A 6,000-nucleotide genomic window follows, 5' to 3' on the forward strand; every position below is an offset into this window, starting at 1 on the left:
CTATTTTTTTTTTCCTGCTTTACTTCATTGTGGTAATGTTTCCTGTGTTCCCAAAAGGGAATTTTGTCATTCATGCTCATTCAAGTTATTGCTGTGGATGCATGCAAGAGAGGTTGCAGTTGCTCTCTGGAGTTGAGTGCTTGCAGCTACATCATGATTTTACTACTGATTTGCTGCGGTCTACATGTGAGCTGTTGCCTGTGTCCGATGTTGAGGGCACTGATAGGTGAATCATCCCCATCTTTTTTTACTGCTACCAAAGCCACTGGCTCTGTCTTCCATCACTGCTGAAGCTGTCGACAACAATGTCTTGCATTTTGAATGATATATATATATATATATAATTGAAAATCTATAAAGACTATATATATATATATAGTGATTTATTGAAAATCTATAAAATTTATAGTTATTTGAGTTTTGATATTTACTCACTCTTTTATCATAGCCCCTTGCTTTAAGATGCAAGTTGGAGTAAATTAGTACTTTTTTTGGACAGGCACATGATAATTAAGAATCATCTCTTTCTTATGTCAGTCAATAGCATATCCTTGCACCAAATCTCTGTCACTTAACTCTTCCTTCCATTTCAGATCAACTATTTATCAAAGCAATGTGGCACTGGCATAAAGACAAACATACAGATCAATCAATGGAATAGAGAGCCCAGAAGTAAACCCTTCCATATGTGGTTAAATGATTTTTAACCAGAGTGCCAAGACCATTCATTGGAGAAAGGGCAGTCTTTTGCACAAATGGTGCTGAGAAAACTGGGTGCCCACATGCAAGAAAATGAAGTTAGACCCTTACCTTGCATGATATACAAAAATTAACTTGAAATGAATCAAGTACCTAAGTTTAAGACCTAAAGCTATAAAACTCCTAGGGCAAAACATAGGGCAAAAGCTGCATGACATTGGATTTGACAATAATTTCTTGGATCTGACAAAAAAGGGACAGGCAACAAATGAAAAAAAAAAAAAAAAGACAAATTGGACTTCAAGCAAACTGAAGATTTTTGTGCACCAAAAAATGTCAACAGAGTAAAACAGAGTAAAAAGGCAACCCAAAGAAGTGGAGAAAACATATGAAGATCATGTATCTAGTAAGGGATTAATATCTGGAATTTAGAAAGAATTCCTAAAACTCAGCAACAACAACAACAAAAACCCCAAACAACCCAATTCAAAGATGGGCTTGAATAGACATTTCTCCAAAAAAGATATACAAATGGCCAAGAAGTTCATGAAAAGACACTCAATATCCCTCATCATTAGGGAAATGCAAATCAAAACTACAATGACATACCATCCTACAAACCCAATATGATGGCTACTATAAAAAAAAAACAAAATAAAAAATGTTCTTGAGGATGTGGAGAAATTGGAATGCTTGTGCTGTATTAGTGGGAATGTAATCTGGTCTAGCCACTATGGAAAACAGTAGGTGGTTCCTCAAAAAGTTAAAAATAGAATTACCATATGATCCAGCAGTTCCACTTCCGGGGATATAACCAAAATAACTGAAAACCCAGTATCAAAGAGATATTTGTACATCCATGTTTATTTCTGTATTATTCATAATAGCTAAAACGTGGAAGCAACCCAAGTGTCCATCTATGGACAAGCAAAATGGAAAAGCAAAATGTGGTATTATACATACAGAGGAATATTATTCAGCCTTTAAAAAAAAGAAATGCTGATATATGCTACAACATGGATGAACCTGGAGGACATTATGGTGAGTGATGTAAGCCAGTCAAAAAAAGGAAAATACTGCATGATTCTGCTTAGATGAGATACTTAAAAGCAGTCAAAATCATAGAGACAGAAAGTGTAATGTGGTTGCCAGGGGCTGGTGGGAGAGGGGAAAGAAGAGTTATTGTTTAATGGACATAGCATTTCAGTTTTACAAAATGAAAAAGGCTATGGAGATGGATGGTGGTAATGATTTCACAACATTATGAATATACTTAATACCACATAACTGTACATTTAAAGATGGTTGACATGGTGAGCATAGTACCTTCTAGTTCCATCCAGGTAGTTGCAAATGGCAAGATTTCATTCTTTTTGATTGCTGAGTAATACTCCATTGTATATATATGCCACATCTTCTTTATCCATTCATCCATCGATGGAGATTTGGGCTCTTTCCATACTTTGGCTATTGTTGTTAATGCTGCTATAAACATTGGGGTACTTGCGTCCCTTCGAAACAGCTTACAAATTAGTCAGAGAAAGACAAATATGACTATATGTCACTCATATGAGGACTTTAAGACACAGAACAGACGAACATAAGGGAAGGGAAGCAAAAATAATATAAAAACAGGGAGAGGGACAAAACATAAGAGACTCAAATATGGAGAACAAACAGAGGGTTACTGGAGGGGTTGTGGGAGGGGGGATGGGCTAAATGGGTCATGGGCACTAACGAATCTACTCTTGAAATCATTGTTGCACTATATGCTAAATAATTTGGATGTAGATTAAATAAAATTAAAAAAAAGATGGTTGAGATTGTGAATTTAATATTATGTGCATTTTATCATAATAAAAAATTGAAAAAAGATGTTATCAAACAAAATGGAAGACTCATTTCAGGTAGCTAGGGAGTCAAGCCAGTTGTGTATGCACATAATAGGCATCCACATTAATGAGTGCATGGCTATCTTAAACACAATTTCATAGATTTTTTTTAATGTTTATTTATTGATTTTTGAGAGGGAAAGCAAGGAGGGGTAGAGAGAGAAAAAAAGAGAGAATCTCAAGCAGGCTCCTCACTGCCAGTGCAGAGTCTGATGTAGGGCTCAAACTCACAAAGTGTGAGATCATAACCGGAGTCAAAGTCAAGAGTCAGATACTTAACCTATTGAGCTACCCAGACATCCCTTGTAAATGTGTTTTTTCCACAAAGTGAACGTTTTTTAGAGAGGGGATCAGAAGTGTTGCGTGTGGATGAGCATTTCAAGTTTTTGTGAGGTTTTCTTTCAGAAGAGGCTCTCCTCTTTCTTTCCTCCATCCTCTTGGGTTCCTATTATTTCTGGTAAAATTATTATTTCTTTATCTCTGGTAGAATTATTATTATCATTATTATTATTTATCATCATCATTGTGGTAAAAAGCACATAACATGAAATACACCCTCTTAAATTTTTAAGTGAGAAGTACAATATTAATAACTATAAGCACAGAATGTTAGATGTATGTATGGTCTGCTCTTCTCTTTTCCTTCCCAAGGAGAAGCCAGGAGGTAGGAATTTCCTCTCCATTGTGTGATGCTGTGCCAGGGAGAGGGATCATGGCAAGACAGTGCCGTGAATTTTCCCACCAGCTTCAGTGTGGCCATGCGCTCTCCTGGGGAGCAGGAGCCTATTACCTGTCTGGATTTCTCATAAAGGGAATTCTGCATATTGTTGAATCAGTGATTCTGTCGGAGGAAAGAGGGTCTGTGGCATCCTATGCCACCAAATTGCTGTCGTTACTCCTCTGTCATTCCTCTGTTTAGTACTTGTTCTTGTTACCCACAGAGGCTTTTATGGTTTGAGTACTTGAGAATGTGATTGCCAACAAATCATGCTCTGTGCTTTTTATCTGTATTGAAGGAAACAGTTAAGAGATAAAGATGTAATGATAGACACTATTGAGCACTTGTACTGCATCAACAGTTATCCTGAGTCTTTAGACAGTGATATTTAATTTTCACAAAAAAACATTGTGGATATGTTACTCATATTTTCCCAATTTTATAGAAGAGGAAACATATTCACAGAGAACATATTTAACTTGCCCCAAATTATGCAGCTTATTAGTAGAAGAACTGGGAAGGGAAGCAGGAAGTTTAACTCCAGAGCCCATGCCCGGGAGCCAGCGACAGTACATGGTAATTGTCACACTTGTGTAGCTTACCTCGGTCGGTCGTTGTTCTAGAAGTAGAAAACAATAGGGAAAAACAATACAAGAACATAAAAATAGAAGAAAACTCAGAAAATCCTCAAAATTCAGTGTCCAACTTGGAACATGCATTATAGGTGAAGGGGTTTTTGTTGTAATTTGTTTGTTTTTGCTGTTGTTCTGATTCTGTTTTTAAAGTTATTTTTATTTTTCATAGTTGAAAAGTATTTTTTTTTGTTTAAAAACAAGCAGTTTCAAAACACTCCTCATATTCTCTTTGTTGTAAATAAGAAAAAAATAACAGCTTTATCTTCTAGAAAAATAATGAAAAGAGAATACAATTGGTGTTTTGCCAAATTCAAATATGGATCTCCCTGAGAGTCTGTGATAATTAAGATATAGTAAGGGTTTTTTAGGTTGAAATAATATTAGAAATTATTTTTAAGATGAAAGAGGTTTTTTTTTTTTAATATATGAAGTTTATTGTCAAATTGGTTTCCATACAACACCCAGTGCTCATCCCAAAAGGTGCCCTCCTCAATACCCATCCCCCACCCTCACCTCCCTCCCACCCCCCATCAACCCTCAGTTTGTTCTCAGTTTTTAACAGTCTCTTATGTTTTGGCTCTCTCCCACTCTAACCTCTTTTTTTTTTTTCTTCCTTCCCCTCCCCCATGGGTTTCTGTTAAGTTTCTCAGGATCCACCTAAGAGTGAAACCATATGGTATCTGTCTTTCTCTGTATGGCTTATTTCACTTAGCATCACACTCTCCAGTTCCATCCACGTTGCTACAAAAGGCCATAGTTCATTCTTTCTCATTGCCATGTAGTATTCCATTGTGTATATAAACCACAATTTCTTTATCCATTCATCAGTTGATGGACATTTAGGCTCTTTCCATAATTTGGCTATTGTTGAGAGTGCTGCTATAAACATTGGGGTACAAGTGCCCCTATGCATCAGTACTCCTGTATCCCTTGGATAAATTCCTAGCAGTGCTATTGCTGGGTCATAGGGTAGGTCTATTTTTAATTTTCTGAGGAACCTCCACACTGCTTTCCAGAGTGGCTGCACCAATTTGCATTCCCACCAACAGTGCAAGAGGGTTCCTGTTTCTCCACATCCTCTCCAGCATCTATAGTCTCCTGATTTGTTCATTTTGGCCACTCTGACTGGCATGAGGTGATATCTGAGTGTGGTTTTGATTTGTATTTCCCTGATAAGGAGCGACGTTGAACATCTTTTCATGTGCCTGTTGGCCATTCGGATGTCTTCTTTAGAGAAGTGTCTATTCATGTTTTCTGCCCATTGTTATTTTGCAGCTGGTCCTGTTGGGTCAGATTGTCATGAATATTTTTCTTCATTTCTAGCCTCCTCCTTGTGAAACAGCTCCTGTCATAGCAAAGGTCCTGGAAATCCAGCCACCTGTTCCTTTATCTGCTATACCCTAGAGCAGCCCAGCAAGCTTCCTAACTTGGATCCTGGAGTCCTGTTGTCCCTGTTCCCACACAACTACCTCTTCCCGATTTTCTGTGAAGATAGCTGGGGATCAGACTTGAGTAGGTACAGTCAAGTGTTTTGATTCAGCTTAATTGTCCTCCAAGAGGCTTTAGCATAAATATCTCCATCATATTTCTTTATTATACCAACCCTGGTCGTTAGTATTTATAAGAATATTTGTCAGTTGTGTGATTTCAAAATGCTGTAATTGTTTTGATACACACTGAGATTGACTGACTTTTCATTTACTTGTATTCTTTTGTGATATGTCTGTGTCCTTTGCTTTTCTGTTAACATTTGTTTTATGGTTTGTAAAAATTCCTAGCAAATTGAGTATATTAACTCTGCTTTTCAAATAATTTGTAAATATTTTCCCACATCTCTAAAATTGTCTCACTTCCAGATATGGTTTTTGGGTGCATCGATGGTTTTGATTTATCAAGTTCACATTATGCTTAAAGTAGCTCATGCTTCAAGCTTATATTTCTTAGTTTTATAAAAATGATCCTTCTGTTATATTTTATCTATCTCCCATTGTATATTTTATCTATCTCATCTAAATTAAGAGGACAACTGATTTCTGGGGAGATTACATTGTATGAG

The 6,000-nt window shown here is 36.7% G+C and overlaps 1 long non-coding RNA gene across 2 annotated transcripts in view; it reads left to right on the forward strand.

Annotated features, from left to right (window-relative positions):
• The window catches only part of LOC144617144 (uncharacterized), a 191,612-nt gene extending 186,090 nt beyond the window's left edge, over window positions 1-5,522 (forward strand). Inside the window, exon 5 of one of the 2 annotated variants that reach the window (XR_013557233.1) lies at window positions 5,268-5,488. This is a non-coding gene — a long non-coding RNA (uncharacterized LOC144617144). Of the gene's footprint in view, window positions 1-5,267 lie in introns of both variants that reach the window. The other variant, XR_013557232.1, reaches the window with a different exon arrangement.
• The last annotated feature ends 478 nt before the right edge of the window (window positions 5,523-6,000 follow it).

The sequence above is a fragment of the Panthera onca genome, chromosome C1 (genome assembly GCF_046562875.1).
Source record: "Panthera onca isolate mPanOnc1 chromosome C1, mPanOnc1 haplotype 2, whole genome shotgun sequence".
NCBI classification, from domain to species: Eukaryota; Metazoa; Chordata; class Mammalia; order Carnivora; family Felidae; genus Panthera; species Panthera onca.